The sequence below is a fragment of the Tamandua tetradactyla genome, chromosome 24, assembly GCF_023851605.1.
Source record: "Tamandua tetradactyla isolate mTamTet1 chromosome 24, mTamTet1.pri, whole genome shotgun sequence".
Classification (NCBI taxonomy): domain Eukaryota; kingdom Metazoa; phylum Chordata; class Mammalia; order Pilosa; family Myrmecophagidae; genus Tamandua; species Tamandua tetradactyla.
This window is the reverse complement of record NC_135350.1, coordinates 25,450,827-25,467,975: the sequence shown is the minus strand read 5'-3', so window position 1 is coordinate 25,467,975 and position 17,149 is coordinate 25,450,827. Positions and strand designations below refer to the sequence as shown.

At 37.6% G+C, this 17,149-nt stretch overlaps 1 long non-coding RNA gene and 1 pseudogene across 1 annotated transcript; one reads left to right on the top strand and one right to left on the bottom strand.

Moving 5' to 3' along the window:
- Positions 1-1,380: 1,380 nt before the first annotated feature.
- LOC143668512 (small ubiquitin-related modifier 2 pseudogene) lies at positions 1,381-2,453 on the bottom strand (annotated as a pseudogene).
- A 3,714-nt stretch (positions 2,454-6,167) lies between these two features.
- Positions 6,168-13,774, top strand: LOC143668122 (uncharacterized). Its single transcript, XR_013168313.1, has 2 exons — positions 6,168-6,653; positions 11,767-13,774. It is a non-coding gene; the product is annotated as an uncharacterized LOC143668122 (long non-coding RNA).
- Positions 13,775-17,149: the final 3,375 nt, after the last annotated feature.

Genomic DNA, 17,149 nt, shown 5'->3' with positions numbered 1-17,149 from the left:
TTCACTCAACATGATGTCTTGAAGCTTTATCCATGTTGTCATGTATCAAGACTTCATTCATTTTTATGACTGAACAATATTTCATTGTATATATATGCTACATTTTGTTTAACCATTCATCAGTTGATAAACAATTGGGTTGTTTCCATCTTGAAGAAATTGTGGATAATGATGCTTTGAACATTGGTGCACAAATTGTATGTTTGAGTGGCTGTTTCAATTATTTGGAGTATATATTGAGGAGTGAGGAGCATATATTGAGGAGGGTCTTATAGTATTATCACAATTAACTTTCAGAGGAGCAGCCAATGTGTCTTCCACAGCAACTGCAATATTTTACATTGCCTCCTGCAATGTAAGTGTTCCCGTTCCTGAAGATGCTTCCCTATGTTTTCAGCTAGAAGTTTGATACCTCTAGCCATTATATTTAGGTCTTTAAAAGAGCTTTGGTTGATTTTAGTATAAGGTGCGGTAGGCATCCTCCTTCCTTTTTGTGGAATGGAGATCTTGTTTTCACAGAACCATTTGCTAAAGAGTCTATTCTTCCCCAATTTTGTTGAAAGTTTGAATAAGATTGTGTTGTAACTGTATACCCATTTGGTAGTATTGATATCATAGAAATATTTTGTCTTTTAAACCATGAATATGGCGTGGACTTCCATTTATTTAGGGTTTCTTTAATTTCTTTTAGCAACGATTTGTAGTTTTCTTTATACAAGCCCTTGTGCAACCTTGGTTAGATTTATTCCTATATATTTGTTTCTTTTAGTTGCTATTGTGAATGAAATTATTCTCTTGATTTCTTCTTCCAGTAGTTCATTGCATGTGCATAAAAACACTACTGATGTTTGGATGTTGATCTCTGTACAGTGCCACTTTGTTGAATTCGTTTGTTAGCTCTAAGAGCTTTGTTACAGATTCCTCAAGAGTTCCCATATATATGATCACGGATTCCTCAAGATTTTCCATATATATGATCATGTCATCTGAAAATAGAGAAAAATTTCCTTTTTCTTTTCAAATGTGGAGGCCATTTATTTATTTTTCTTGCCTAATTACTCTGGCAAGAATGTCAGTAAAATGTTGAATAGCATTTACTTGGCAACCTTGTCTTCATTTAGATCTTACAGAGAACGTTTTCAGTCTTTCACCCTTAAGTACTATTTTAGGTGTGTACTCTTGCAGTATACCCTTTATAGTGTTGCAGTATACCCTTTATAGATAATTCCTTCTATTCCTAGTGTTCTAAGTATTTTTATCAAGAAGGTATGCTGGATTTTGTCATTGGTTTTCATCACTTGTTGTGATTGTGCTTTCTTCTCTTCACTGTGTTAATATGGGATATTACAGAGTTCTGGAGTAAAGTAGCAGGCTCCTTTTTTAACACCCACCTCCTGTCTGCTGCTGGAACACATCAATTTTATCTTCATCCTCCATTTCCAACTGTGCAGGTGTGCCGGTTTCATTGATTGGCTGCCCATCAAATCAGAATCTGATCTGCCTCATTGACAAACCCTGTCGGTCACAATAGGCTTTCCTTAGTTTACTAAGTGGTGTATGCCTCTTCATCTTAAACTGCACCACAGAACCATCTTGCCCCAACATCTTCAAATTAATATGATCATGGTTCTCAGTCTTTACTCTTTCCTTGGACTTTTCGTCTACCACGGGGAGAGCGGGAGTCTCCTCGGCTACTGCTTCACAAAAGAGGTACCGGGTCCACACCCTACAAGCACACAAGCAGCACCAGGAGCGGCAGAAGAAGGAGGCGGCAGTCCTTCAATGCCTTCTCATTATCCTTTATGTCATTATGAACAACCTTAATTCGTTGTTCCACTTCTGTGTCTCTCCATGTCATTTAATTTTGTCATTTAACTGAATCATATCTGCTTGGCTCTTCTGTTTTAGATAGGGCATTTTAATGTCCTAATGAGGTTATTTTGCAGCTTTGTTTCAGTTTCTCATGTAAGATTTTGAGTGTACTTGAAGATCGCCTTTGCATTTGTTTTGTCAGTCCTTCCCTTTGAAACCAAGCCCCTAATCTCAGTGTGGAATTGCAATATTTCTTAGGGCTTTATTTGAAAACTAGGCAGATATGCAATTTGTCAGACTGCATTTTTCGCTTGCCCCCGGCAAAAGGCTCTCTTGAGGTCCTCTTGTCCCCATAGGACCACCTGTCCCTGACTGCAGGTGTGATATCTAGGGGCCAGTCAGTGCGTTCAGCTGGCCCTGCTCTCTCAGCCTCACCCCTCCATGTGGACACACCTGTGTTCTCCGGGCCTCCGTGACAGACGATGAGTAACATCAGGACCCAAATAAGTCTCTTTTGCTGGTTGGATGTCCGACCGACACAATCCTACATCTCCCCCGCCTCCTTGGAGGCTCCCGGTCTTTGCCGAAAAAAAACAGCACCCACTGCAGTGTGCCACAGGGGGTTGGAGTAGGCGCAACATCTCGACTAAATCGAGTCCGTGCACAGGAAAAGCACATCTGTCGTCTTCTAACTTTGCCACAGGAACTCCCAGCTACAGAGCCGAAGGGAAAATCTTCCTAAACCAGCTACAGCAGTAGGCAGACTTGTGACTGAGTACAGTCACCCTATTCTCTCCATCCCAATTTTTCCAGGTTTTCTCTGAGGGCCTCCCTATATAGGGTAGAATGCCCTCCCTGGAACCACTGTCCCCAGCATTTTTCTATAAGCTGGGTGAACTCAGCCATCTTGCCTAAAGTCCTGATTTTCTGATATCTTGTGTGCAGCATAAATATTCAGCTGCCATTAAACACACTAGAAGATATAAATATAAGCTGATGAAAGAAAATGCCAGAAACTAGAATTACTCATATAAACTCAAAATATCTCCTTTGAAGTCTCAAGAGTATAAATTGAAAACCTAATGAAGCTTATGATAGTCTCATGGTAATATCTCAAAATATGTTAAGTCCTGAGAAAATTTTCATATATCAAGCCTTATATGGTTGTCTTAGATAACCTCAGGTTCTTCTATTGTCAACTAATAAAATTAGCATACCTAGAACTCTAAGTGCAACATAGGAAAAGAGGTAATTTGGCCTTTCTTTGGTATTTGACCACTGAAGTTTTTTTTCCAAATAATGAAGTTTCTCATTAGCTTTAAGTTATTTCACAATTGCACATGAATTTTGGCAATGTAAATTTTTACTTTATTTCTTTGAAGTTTCTTTATAGTTTAAGAATGTAATAAAATAAATGCTAATTATAAAGATCATTGAAAGTGATTCAAAAATGTTGTAGTTATATATTTCACATTGATCATTCAATCCCAGTAGTCCCAAGAGCCTAATGCAAACAGCCTGTTTGGTGCATTTCTACACTTTACTTCATGCTCAGACAAACTTCTTTACAAATAAATGGGAATTTCGATTTTTTTTTTGGAGTTATCAAATACTGGGTCACATAATTCATATTACTCTCAACCTTGATATTCATGCTGGATACATCATATTCATTCCTCTTTAAAGATATAATCTGCTCTTCAAAATGTCCACTGACAATACCAAAATAGTGATGCATTATTTTTTACGCAAAAGATGTGAAAATCATTTTGATTTTAAAGCTTTTTTTTTCTTCTCCAAACATGACAGCAGTGAATGACCTTGTCTCTGTATCTTACACAGAAAAACTAGTATTTCTTATGAGCAGGTTGCCAAGGGTGGTTCTATTGGGGAACAGGTTATGTTTGTCTCAAAGTTTTAATACATCTGTCCAATCAATTACAGAAACATGTAATTCATATTTCTAGTAACAGTGTAAGCTAGTAGATGAGTGGTGTTATCTGATGTTTAAAATGTTCTTTCACTGACCATAACAGTGAAACTGAGCACTTTTGCATATACTTGTTGACTATTTTTTCTCTGGATTTCCATTATTTTCCAGTTTCCTATTCACTTTTATTTTTCTTATCAAGATATTAATTCTTGGCCAACCAGGTGACCAATATTTGTAAAAATTATTCCTTGAAAATGTTTAAATCAATATTTTTTTATTTGAATTTATATGTCCTATGAGAAGTTACAGAATGAAAACAATATATTTTCATATATCGTGAATATTTTCTCTTCTGTATGCATTAGTTCCATTTAGTTGATTTAGAGTCTAGAGGTAAAATAAGAATTTTAATTCATTTTCAGCCATGTTGCTTTTCAAACACTGGTTTTGTCACTTGTAAAAGGGAAGAAATCCTCAGGTAATAAGAAGTTGACCCAAAAGCCTAGTGCAAAACTCCAGAAATTTCTCCTTTACAGATACATCCAGTCAATAGTAAAATAGGGTCCATGGAGAGGTTTGGGCAACCAGGAAGTACACCTGTAATGATGCTGAAGTCATTTGCCTCCTGACAGCATGCTTGACTTCCACCTGAAAAGAAATTATTTACCATTTTTAAAGACAGTGTATAGTTTGAAGCTTTTATGTACCTCAGAAAAGGCCATGTTTTTCAAACCCATTCCTGTGAATGTAAACCTATTGTAGTGGGATGTTTTTATTATGTTATTTCAATTGAGATGTGGCCCAGCTCATTCAAAGTGGGTCTTAATCCTGACAGTGGAGTCCTTCATAAGACGATAAAGGACACACAGAAAGAGCCCTGAGAACCTAAGGAGAAACTGTGGAGAAGCTGAGATACAAGGGCACACTTTCAGATGCTGATTGAAAAAAGCCACAGACAGAGAAGCCAGAAGCTAAAGCATTGAAACCCAGGAGAGAAAAACCAGCAGACTGCACAGTGGCCCTGATGTCTAACAGAGGAACCCAAGCTTGCTGGTAATTGGTCTTCAGAAAAGGCGTCATCCTGTCGATTCCTTAACTGAGACACATTCATGTCCTTAGAATTGTAAATTTGTAAGTCAGTAAATTGCAATTGTTAGAAGCCAGTCCATTTCTGGTTCATTGCAGTTCATCAGTTTTAACAAATGAAAAAGGGATTGTTTTCTTCCATTCATGATACTCAGTTTGTGTTCATTTAAAATTGGCTTACCTAGCTGTGAATATGTGGAGTTTAGAGGTATGTCTTTTACTTTTTGTTCCCTTTGTGCCTTGTTTAGTGAGTGAGGGTGAAGAATGGAGCTAATTCCTGGTTCCAGTACATGTTTAATTTCAAAGCTGAAAACTCGGCAGCGTAGCCCTTGGTCCTGCACTCCCCATGGTCAATCTAAATGCAAAAATTGGCCTGGTTACCATCTCATCACTTCAAATCTGTTTTTTTCCATCTCATTCATTTTCTGATGAAGGGAGCCTGTAAAACTTCCTACTCTGCAATTATGCATCTTCAGTAACAAATTGTTTCTGAATATAAAGATAACTTCTTGATTCAAGACTTTTCTAACATTAGATTTCCAAATTAATCATAGTAAGCACGGAATTAATTATCATCCAAATACAGTGCATTTATTTAATATAGGATAGAATTATTTTAATAACATCAGTGTTGTGCATTCTTATAAAAGGTACATGAAAATAATTTGTTTCCATGTGTACATTGTACAACGTATATGCTATGATTGTCTACATTTTATATCAGTACATATTGTACACTGCAGCATATACTTTGTATGTTTTTTACTGTATATTGTTTATAATTTAGGTTTCCATTTCAAATTATTCACTATTGTTGTATTCACTTATTGCATTAAAGTAAACATATTTCATAAAATAAATTACTTTTGCTTATTTTTCCTGATGTACTTTTTTTATATCTGACATCTTTTCAGTCCAGAGGACTGAGGAATTCTCTAGGAAGCCTCCTTTGCCAGAGTACACAAAGCAGATATAGTACATGATTTTTGGTTTTTGGCTTGAACAACACCCAACACTACACTTGTGATATGGGCTCTTTAAGCCATATCCACCAGAGTAACATTAGAAGAAGTCAAATAAATAAGAAAAAGACCCTGAATCAATACACAAACTAGTCGAGTATTCAAAGGCTGTCATTGGAATATGCCAATTTCCTGTTTTCACTAGGTTAAGTATTTCCTAATATTTAACATATACATTTTAATCTCTGTATTTTTCCTAATTTCATGTAGGAGCCAAAGGGTTAACAGAAAACCTGCGGAATTTATTGGGAGTGACTGGCCTCAGAGTGGCCCTGAGGAGGTCTGCTGCAAACAGAGAGCTCCCGGCCATGAGCCTTATCTGGGGACGAAGGGGAAGAACATGGTCTGCAAACAGACTTGTTTTGTTCCTACTTTTGCACAGGAAGTATGGAATGTTCCCTTTTTGCTACCCAGATATCCAGGAGGCTAGATTGAAAGTAACAAGAGAACAAGGGAGTAATATACTGAAAAAACAGGCTTGGTCAGCAAAAGAGCTGTGAGAAATGATATAAAATAAAGCCGCTGGAGCTCTTCGGGGCTGCAGTCATCTTGTCTGTCTTCTGTGTGTGTCTGTGTGACTCATTCTGCAGGAAGTGTCCGCGTCGGTGTTTTCTATTTCGCAGGGGTTGCTGAAAGACTGCAACAAGTGGTCCCCGCCCGAACAGGGACCACTCATCACTTCACAGGGCCCGCTGGCCCGGCTCCTTGTGAACATTCAGCCCTGCTCAGGGATCTGGCCGGGCTCCCTGGAACAGTCAGTGAAGGTTACTGGAGGCCTTCACCACTGCGGAACCAAAAGGGTAAGGCACCTCCAGGAATTGGGGAGGGACTTGGCGTCTCCGGAATTTGAGAGGGACTTTCAGATTAATGTTTTATGTCGCAGGATAGGAATATTCATTTACTGAGAAACCGAAAGGGCACACGCCTCCTGGAATTTGGGAGGGCTTTCAGATTTGTGTTTTATAATGGGCAACTCACCGTCGATACAACGGGAATATTTATATTTACTCAAGGGATTGTTGCACTCCACAGGAGTGGAGGTTTCTGATGCTTTGCTTTCAAAACTTTTTAAGCATGTCTCTCAGAAATGTTATTGGTTTCCCTGCCAGCATAAAGTTCAGCTTAATCTTAGGGACTGGAAAGAAGTAGTTAAGACTTTGCGTGAACATCATCAGAGAGGGGACACTATGGGACTTAAGTTATGGACATTGTGTAGTGCAATTACTCAGTCTCTTCAGTTACTGGAACCTGCGACTCCTAAACTGGAGGGTTCCAATGCTCCTTCTTATAGTGGCAATGACAATTGTGAGGAAGTGCCTTTAGATTCTCATGGAGTCTCTTTATCTGTAGCATGTCAGGTTGACTCTTTTTCCCTTGAAAATTTTGATTCTGATAATGAGGATCCTATTCCTCTAATAGCTAATCGATTTTCTAAGGGTTTAAAACTAGCTGAGGAGGATGATGCTTTTCCTCCTCCTCCTCCTCCTCCTGTGACTTCTTGTTATCCTACACTCAATGCTTTTCCAGCCACAGCGCAGGCATCGGCGCCGGCGTCTTCCCCTGTTTTTCAGGCTTTTGTTTTCGATGGTTCAGGGCCAGGACCTCCACATTATTCTGAAACCGCCGCTGCTTTTCCAGATCCTCATTTTGTTTTCCCTATTACCCGCCAGCCTCTTGCTGGAGGGGGTCAACAAGTTAACTATACTCCTATTCAATACTCTGTGTTACAGGAATTCAAAAAGGCCATAACAGAATATGGGCCTCAATCTCCTTTTGTTCTTGGTTTGCTGGATGCCTTTTCTAGTAATAATTTAATGATTCCTATGAGTTGGGAACATTTGGGTAAAGCGGTTTCGGGTTATTCACAATATATACAATGGAAGAGTTGGTGGTTGGACGAGGCTAAAATGCAGGTTACTTTAAATGCTGCTCAGAATCCTCCGGGTCCTACTCTTGATCAATTAACTGGACAAGGTCTATTTGCTACTATGCAGAATTAGGCTGGACTGGACAATCAGGTTTTAGATCAAGTGAAAGGAGTTGTTTTAAGGGCTTGGAAGAAAATTGGAAATACTGGAGAAACTACCTTATCTTTTGTGAAAATTATACAAGGACCCAATGAGCCTTTTGCAGACTTTCTTGCTCGATTGTGCTTGGCTATAGATTGTACTATTGGCTCCACGGAAGCTGCTAATATTTTATCACAACACCTTGCTTATGAGAATGCCAATCCTTCTTGTAAAAAAATTTTAGGTCCTTTAAAGGCAAAGAATGCTGGCATTGATGAATATGTCAGGGCTTGTAGTGGCATAGGTAGCTCTGAACATCATGCAGATGTTTTTGTTGCAAAATTGGTGGAATCTCTTTCCAAGCAACCAATTTGTTATAAATGTAATCAGTCAGGCCATTTTAGGAAAGATTGTAAAAACAGAAGGGCTAGTGGACAAGGGTTACATCCTCGTCCTCCCCCAGGCCCTTGTCCTAAGTGTAGAAAAGGTTATCACTGGGCAAAAGACTGTAAAACAAAGGTGCCTTTTCTAAACCACCATGAATGTCTTTTCAATCATCTTCCCAGAACCAGGAAAACTACCTACAGGGCCCAAAACCTTGGGGTCTCCATCCAAATACAAGGTTACAATTTCCAGTCAGCGATGGGATGCAACATCTCCTTATGCACCCCAATCCATAAATCTTATTCCAGTTTCTCAGCTGTATGCTGCTACTAAGGACAGTGCTGCAGCTGACCTTTCTGCTTCTCGTACTGTTTATTTGGAACCTAACCAGGGTATTGTACACATTCCTACAGGGGTTTGTGGTCCTTTACCCTCCAATTCAGTAGGACTTTTATTTGGCTGAAGTAGTTCTACCTTGCAAGGCCTTATTGTATTTCCTGGCATTATTGATCCAGATTTTACTGGAGAAATTCAAATCATGTGTCGGGCACAGTCTCCATTAACTGTACAAACTAGACAATGGATTGCTCAATTACTATTAATTCCATATTTTCCTTTCAAATCTCAAAATATGGAATGAACAGGAGGATTTGGTAGTACCAGGTCTCAGGTTTTCTGGGAAACAATGATAAAAGACGAATGATCTGCTTTTACCATTATCATACAAGGTATAGCCTTTGAAGGCCTGGTAGATACTGGTGTTGATGTTTCCATAATTGCTCAAAAACATTGGCCTCCTTCTTGATCTTGTTGCTGTTTCTATCAAACTTACTGGTGTTGGTTCTCTTGGTAATACTTTTTTAAATAATGACTGTTTATCCTGCCGAGGGCCAGATGGTCAATTAGCTGAGTTATCCTTCTATATTGCTGACATCCCTATTAATATTTGGGGAAGAAATTTGCTGCAACAATTTGGAGCTTTCTTAACTATTCCACATTTATCTAATTCTGTTAAAAACATGATGTTGAATATGAATTTTAATCCCTTGGCCTCGGAAAACTAGCAGCCACTGTTTCATCTCCTCAAGCATTGCCCCTTATTTGACTTACTAAAGAACCTAAATGGGTGGAACAGTGGCCATTGCCTTTACCAAAGCTTGAGGCTTTACATATTCTTGTTCAAGAACAATTAAAATTGCAGCATATTGAGCCTTCCACATCTCCTTGGAATTCTCCTGTTTGTTATCTGTAAAAAATCTGGAGCATAGAGATTTTTAACTGACTTAAGGGAGGTTAATAAATCCAACCTATGGGACCTCTTCAACCTGGATTACCAATGCCTTTCATGATACCTGAACATTATACCATCATGGTTATTAACTTGAAAGATGCCTTTTTTAGTATTCCTTTACAACCCCAGGATGAAGAAAAATTTGTCTTTTCCGTCCCATTTCTCAATAATGCTCAGCCAGTGCAGAAATTCCAATGGAAGGTGCTCCCTCAAGGCATGATTAATAGTCCTACCTTTTGTCAGGAATATGTGCACAGAGCACTATCTTCTATAAGATGGCAGAATCCTGATATTCTTTTGTTACATTATATGGATGACATTTTATTGGCTGCTCCCACTATGGAACTTAGAGATTCATATTTTTTAAAGCTGAAAGATGCGCTGTCTCAATATAACCTTATTATATCAGAGGAAAAATTACCAAAAAATCCACCTTTTTCTTATTTGGAATTTCAATTACAATCTGGAATTATCATTCCCCAAAAAATTCAACTTTGAACTGATCAGTTAATCACTTTAAATGATTTTCAAAAGCTTCTTGGGGACATTAATTGGATTCGGCCTATTCTTGGAATTCCTACTCACAAACTGCAACATTTATTTGCCATCTTAAAAGGTGATAAAAATTTAGCAAGTCCTCGGAAATTAACTCCTGAGGCATTACAGGAATTACAATTTGTTGAACAGCGCATTTCAGAAGCTCAATTATGCCAACTTAATCCAGATATGCCCATTCAATTATATATATTCCATACACCTCATACCCCTTCTTCCTGTATAAAACAATATGATAGGATATTGGAATGGATTTTCTTATCTAATAAGTTCTCTAAACTTTTAACTACTTATTTAGATAAAATTGCCTTCTTGATCTACAAAGGCCGACGTCAACTCCGACATTTGATTGATAAAAATTTTGTGCTGATCATTACTAAATTATCTCATCTTCAAATTTCCAGAGCCATAGAGATGAATGAAAATTGACAAATTGCTATTTCAAGTTTTTCTGGTCAATTTAATAATCATTATCCTTCTTCGAAATTATTTTCATTTTTACAAGATCATCCTATTATTATCTCTAATGTTATCAGTTCTTCACCTGTTGCTAGTCCCACAGATTTTACAAATGCCAATAAACAACGTGCTGGATATTGATCTGACACTAAATTTAAGGTGTGCCCTCCCTAGGAAAATCTGTCCAGCAGGCAGAATTGTGGGCTGTTTTCATGGCATTATCTGATTTCCTTAATTCTCCATTGAATATTGTTTCAGATTCCTCCTATGCGGTGCTTAGTGTTACCTTATTACCAGAAGTTTCACTTCCAATTATTCTTTCAACTCTTTTATTAAAATTATTTGCAGTGGTGCAATCTGTATTGCTTTCCCATGCATATCTTGTTTTCATTACTCATGTCTGCTCTCACAATGGATTGCCAGGCCCTGTACATGAGGGCAATGCAGCTATTGATTCTCTTCTTATCGGTTCAGTTCAAGCTGCACAACAAGAACATACTTTACAGCATACCAATATTCTAAGCCTACAACAACGCTTTAAACTTACTAAACGCCAGGCTCGATCTATTGTCTGTGCTTGCGATATTTGTGCCCAGCATAATCTTCCTACTCTTTCTCCCGGGGTTAATCCCCGGGGCTTGCAAACTAATCAAATCTGGCAAATGGATGTCACATATTATCCCCCATTTGGGAAATTCAAAGTTATTCATCGCACTATTGATAAGTTTAGTCATTTTCACTGGGCCTCTGCACTGACAAATGAGAAAAGCGACTCTATAATTTCTCATCTCTTAAGCTGTTTTGCCGCGATGGGTTTACCTTCCCTTATTAAAACTGATAATGGACCTGCATATTGATCCTCCAAATTTCAAACCTTCTGTGCTCAATATGTTATCACTCATCTCACTGGAATTCCTTGAAATAATCAAGGTCAAAGCATCATTAAACGGGCCAATTGCACTCTTAAACTGTATTTATCTAAACTGAAATAGGGGAATAGAATGGAAAGACCTAAGGATTTGTTGCACAGGATGTTATTTACGTTAAATTTTTTAAATCACTGATCACAATCTAAAAATACCGCTGCAGAACAACATTTTGCATCAAAACCTCAGGTTGTGAAACTGGAAAAGAGGATTTGGGTGAAGAATCATGATGGCAATTGGGAAGAAGGATTGTTATTACAATTGGGGAGAGGTTATGCTTATGTCTCAGTAGGTTCACAAAACCTTTGGATACCAACTCGATTGATCAAATGGCAGTCATGAATGGAAAGGAAAATCCTCTCCATCTGTTGACGCAAGGAGTCTCTCCTCCCACATGGGGTCAGCTGAAGAAACTTACTCGAGAAGGAAGAAGCCTTGTGGTGTCATCTGGACAAGTTCTTAATCCTTCTACTTTACTTCTGGTCATGCTTGCTGTTGTACTCTCAGGTAAGTGGAGAAAATCACACTTATTGGGCCTATATTCCTAACCCTCCACTACTACAAGGTGTTCCTTGGGGAGATACTGATATCCCAGTTTGCACTAATGACACTAATGTACTTCCTTTACCTTCTTGTAATCATTTGGATATTCATCCCACTTGGCTAAATACTAGTTCTGTCTTTAACTATAGTGCTTATGCACTTACCGTTCCAATTTGTTTTGGGAATGAAACTTTCTGTCTTAACTATTCTCATACTGCTTTTGCTATGTGCTTAAATCACTCTCACCTTGCAGCCCATACTATTCTTATGTCTATCATCGCCTTTCATGTTAAAGCTGAAAATATTTCTGATAATAAAACAGACTACTATACTTCTTTGCCTCCCTGTATACTCCCAAGTATTGATCGATCTCCTGATCGTCACCCACGATTAGTATGGCAAAAAAGTCGGGGGCATCATCCTTCTATATTATTAAAATATAGCAATTTAACTGTTCTTGATTGGCACCCTTATGGACATTTTGATTTGGTTATATTCCCCTTAAATGGCATCATCAGGGAAACAATTCAAGTGCAGAAGCTAATGAAACTATAAGTTGGAATGAAGGAATACTGTCTCTGTCCCTTCCTCGGCCCTTACATAACCAGCATTATCAAAGCCATGTTTGGAAATTAGTTGCTCCTAAAGACCATTTTTTAATTTGGACAGGAAATATGTTTTTAATCATACCAACCCCCAGAACCCCATTTCTATAGTGCTTCACAAAAATAGCACTTATTATATTCAGTCTTGTGTCAGATAATCTTATTTATTTCTGGCTGGAAATTGGAATTGGAATGGAGCCCTGCATAGGGTCTTCTGTAGTGAATGTACCTTATTACAATGTGTAAATCATACTTGGTGTACTGTGCAATGTAATTTAACTGAGAAATGTAAAGTCATGGTCATGAAGTTGAGACCTGAACTATGGATGCCTGTTAATTTGGCCCAACCATGGAATGAATCTGCAGGACTATTTATAAGGACTTCCATTTATAAGGCTGTTGAAACGTTATTGCATCGTTCCAAATGATTTCTTGGAACTCTCATTACTGTTCTGCTTGGACTTGCTGCTGTGTCCGCTACTGCTGCCATATCCAGAATTGCACTGCAAAATGGAATACAAACTGCTACTTTTATAAAAGACTGGCATAAAGACTCTCAAGTGTTATGGCAGCAGCAACAAGAAATAGACAATCAACTTTCTAATGCTATCGAAGAATTGCAATATGCTGTAAAATGGTTAGGTGATCAATTACAACTTGTAACTACTCAATTAAGATTGAAACATGATTGGAATACTACTCAATTTTGTATTACACCTTTTAAATATAATCAGAGTACTTGGAGTTGGGAAGAGGTGAAACAAATGTTTCTAGGTCATGTAAATATGTCTAATCAAGAGCATATATTAAAAATAGAAATTTCTGATACTTTTTCTAAGGAGTTACCCGATCTTACAAATGCTAATATTATCCAAGTTTTCGCTAAAGGACTGTGACTTTCTCTTTCTTGAATTTATTGTTCCATTGGGGCTCCTTGTCTCAGCTAGATTACTGAGAAACTAGGCACTGGGAGATAAATTTTTTGTAGTCTTTTTATTTTCTATTGGATCTTCATTCCTGAGATGATAATTTTTAATACAGAAGAGCTTTATATTGTTGTAATTCAGTTTTTTTAGAGCAACCTCTTCTGTCATGACAACAACTATCTGTTTGCCTCTTTGAGAATTAAAAATAACAGCTTTTGTGTTATTTCATTTTAGGGAATTTTGTTTTTTCCTTTTAGGGATTGTTTCCTCTGATTACTTTTTCTTTATGTTTGTTTGTTCTCTAAATTCTAAGTTTTTATTAGAAAGCTTGAATCACCTTAGTTGTCTCCTGAATTATATTTTATTCTCCTGTTAAGGAATGGGAGGCAAACAAACTATCTGAAATCAATGCACACATCATTCGTCACACAGTCATCTGCTGGGCTTTATTGTTGGGAATCAACATGCCAAAACTGTTACATCTGTTCTTTGGGGCTGGTCATATTTTTTAGAGGATGTTCCATATTGAATTTGAATATTTAGGTTACATGCTCAGCTTCAAGCATTCAGGGTTCCAGTGGGGTGCATCTCTGTGGTTACAAGAAATTCTGCAACTTCCACAACTTCTGCAAGACAGCTTCTGACTACTTAAATAGTGGTATAACCCAATATGATTCTGGCACTAAATACCAGAGGTAGGCCAGACTCCACAGGTTAAAGGAAATCCTCTACAAGTTGCCTTTCAGGTACAGTCACAATCGTGGGCAGAGGATCTCATGCTTCTGACCAACAGCCTACGAATTCAGGGGTTCTTAACATACCTTCAGGTTTCAAAATTAGCTATAGTGACTCTTGGTGCTCACTGAAAGTACTCTACTTACAATTATAGTTTTATTATAGTAAAAGGGCATAAATAAGAACAAGCCAAAAGAAGATGTGCAAAAAGAAAGAAATAGGAGTATCCTAAATGCACACGTCTGTGTCCTACACACATGGAGTCTGAACACAACACTGACCTAGCATGGAGAAGTACCTTATCATCCAAGAAGCTCTTGTGGGCTCCTAGTGTCCAGGTTATATGGGGTCTTATTACACATGCCTGAGTGATATGCATGTTGCACTCAATCTGCAGCCCTCTGTCCTCCCAGAGCTGCAGGAGATGGGCTGTTATGATCTGATTCAAAGCCCTAAACCCTTAATCTCATGGTTGGTCTTTCTGGTGTGGTCAGTCCCAAACCAAAGACTGCATGTTTGGCAGGCCCCATCCTGAGACTACCTCATCTTCCCCTTGGCCCCTTAAGAAGAACAAATGATCCCCCTCCTCCACTGGATGTTCCAAAGTTTTAGAGGTCACTTTCCAAGGAACTTGGGACAAAGAGCAGGCAAGGTTTCCATGATATTACAGAACTCCTGAAGATCCAAATATAAGTCATCTGGGAGTAAAAGGCAAAATTGAGATCTATCCAGGTAGATCCAGAGAGTCTTTTCTTTTCTAACATCTCTAAAGACTGTTAGCCAAATCTAGAAGATAGTTTCATAATCTCTTGTTTAATAGATTTAAATATTTTCTTTAAGATCGAGTGCAAAATTTTGATATCATGCATCATATATTTGCCTTATGTAAACACAACCTTTTAAATAATCCAGCAAGAAAATAAATGTATTGATGACTCTATAAATAATATGCAATACTGACCAAGTGTTTTTGAAAATCTTATGTTTTATAGAAACCTGATATTTCTTCATCTCATTTTAGTAATTATTTGGTCGCAGGGTGTATTCTTGTATTGTTATAAAATTGAGACAAAAATCACAGCACCTCTAATTAAATTCACAGTTGCCTATTATTACTGGTAACTTAAATCTTTATTTCATTTAATTCCTATTTGTAATGTAAGAAAGTAGTAAAATAATATAACGTTAAAGCTCATTTACACAAGTGAAACAAAGCAGTTGTAGTTTAAAAGTTAACCTTCGTTCTGCATCTCCCTTCAGTTCCAGGTGATTGAGGTAAGTAGCCTATTTTATACATTTCTCTACTTTTTTCCTTTTTTTAATGCACATATATACGAATAAATGGAGATCCTATTTCATTTGTTTTGTCCATACAAAAGTTGGTTCATATATTACTCATTATTCTGTATCTTGTTTTTTATAATCAGTGACACCTCATAAACATCTGTTTTGTTTTGTTTTTTACATGGGCAGGCACTGGGAATCGAACCTGGGTCCTCTGGCATGGCAGGCAAGCATTCTTGCCTGCTGAGCCACCGTGGCCCGCCCATGAACATCTGTTTTTATAGAAATAATCTACTCCCTTAAATATCTGCTTCACATTCGAAAATAAGAAGATTCAATTTCTTATTCAATCAGTGCAACTGCCAATCAACAAAATGTTTTAAAGCTTTTTATTTTAACCTCTCAATAAAAGAAGGGAGCAAAACGGCTCACCTTTCTATCTTACACAGAAATACTTTTACGTATATGGAATAGATGACCAAGTGAAATATTGCTGGGAAAAAGGAATTGTAGATTTAAAAATTTTTTTAAATAATTATATATATATTTTAAAAGTAAGAATTTCTTAGATACTGAGTTAAATCCTTCCACAGGCAGGGCAGAGAGAAGATTGAAAGTCTGAACACTTCAGTTCTGTCTAATCCGACTGATGCAGTTAGTTCTTCCTGAAATAAAACTCTTATTTAACAGCTGCATCTGCCCTGCCAGGTTGGTCACCTGCTGTGCCATCTCCTCCCAGGTTGTCTTGTGAGACTAGATCTTTCTATGGTTACCCTGTCCCTGAGATTCTATGATACTTGAGGGAGGAGAAGTTTGTTACATCAAAGGGACGGAAATCTATTTAATCAGGAGACATATTCAGTGTCCAACAGTTATCCAAAGCCTAGGGAATTCATGAATCTTGCCACATCATGCTTAACGAAGACCTCCGGAGTCACTGTCCATCTTTCCTAAGGTGGAAGTCTGATTCTTCCTAATTGCCCATATCTCTTTCTCTTAGGGTAGTAAATTTTAATAAGTGTGGATGATGCTATCCAGAAACTTATGATAATTCATATTTCTACCAAGAGGGAAAGCTGGAAGGTGATTAGTGATATCTCATTTTTTTTCCTTTCTATTGCACTGACCACTACCAGTGAGGCTTAGAAACTCATTTTCATGTCTTGATGGTCATTTTTAGTTCCTCTGCTATGAATTTCCATTACTGGTCATTTCTAAAAAAACTTTTTTCTTGAATAGTATCACATATATACAAAGCAAAGATATAAAAAAGTAATAGTTTTCAAAGCACTCTTCAACAAGTTGTTACAGGACAGATCCCAGAGTTTGTCATGGGCTACTGTATGAACTCCTCATATTTTTCCTTCTAGCTGCTTCAGAATATAGGAGGCTAGAAGGCTTAAATATTTTTTTATCATCACAACTAACTTTTTTCCTTCTTTTTTTTGTGAAAAAAAGCCATATATACAAAAAAGAATTTCAAAGCACTGCACCACAATTAGTTGCAGAGCATATTTCAGAGTTTGACATGGGTTATAACTCCATGGTTTTTACTTCTAGCTACTTTATGGTACTGGAG